Source organism: Rhea americana, unplaced genomic scaffold, assembly GCF_003343005.1.
Source record: "Rhea americana isolate MKP2758 unplaced genomic scaffold, rheAme1 scaffold_108, whole genome shotgun sequence".
NCBI classification, from domain to species: domain Eukaryota; kingdom Metazoa; phylum Chordata; class Aves; order Rheiformes; family Rheidae; genus Rhea; species Rhea americana.
The window spans coordinates 2,323,939-2,324,462 of NW_028185128.1; positions in this window are offsets into that span (position 1 = coordinate 2,323,939).

Sequence of the window (524 nt, forward strand, 5' to 3'; positions counted from 1 at the left end):
TATTTGGGTATCACCCCCAAATCCCCAACTGATTCACTGAATGATTTTACAAACACATCAGAACACTGTTTTTTTTCATTTAAGGTGAAACTTACTTAAGGGAAATATAATAATACTTAAGGGAAATACAAAGACCTACTCGAATGCCCCACTACAGTCAAGGGCATCAGCCTTCCCATCTGCGGGGGAGTCCGACCCACATCTGACGGGTCGGACTAGGCTGTGCTGTACCTCTGCGCGACGATGGAAACACTGTGTCCTGTGCAAAGCTGGCAGTTCGGAGAACGCACCAGTCCTCCACACTGAGAGCTCCTGCCACTCCCCTCTCAGAGTTAATATTTCAGGTCTACTTTTTTTTTAATTCAACTTTTCCTCTCCTCTTCCCCTCCCCGCCCCCAGCAGATGCTACCCTTTCCGGTGGCTGCGCTTCTCCCCTCAGCCCATTTTAACGGGTATTCCGCCCTCGAGGCGGCCGTTACCGCACGCAAGCCGGGCGCGCGCACGGCGAGGGCCGCGCCGGGCCG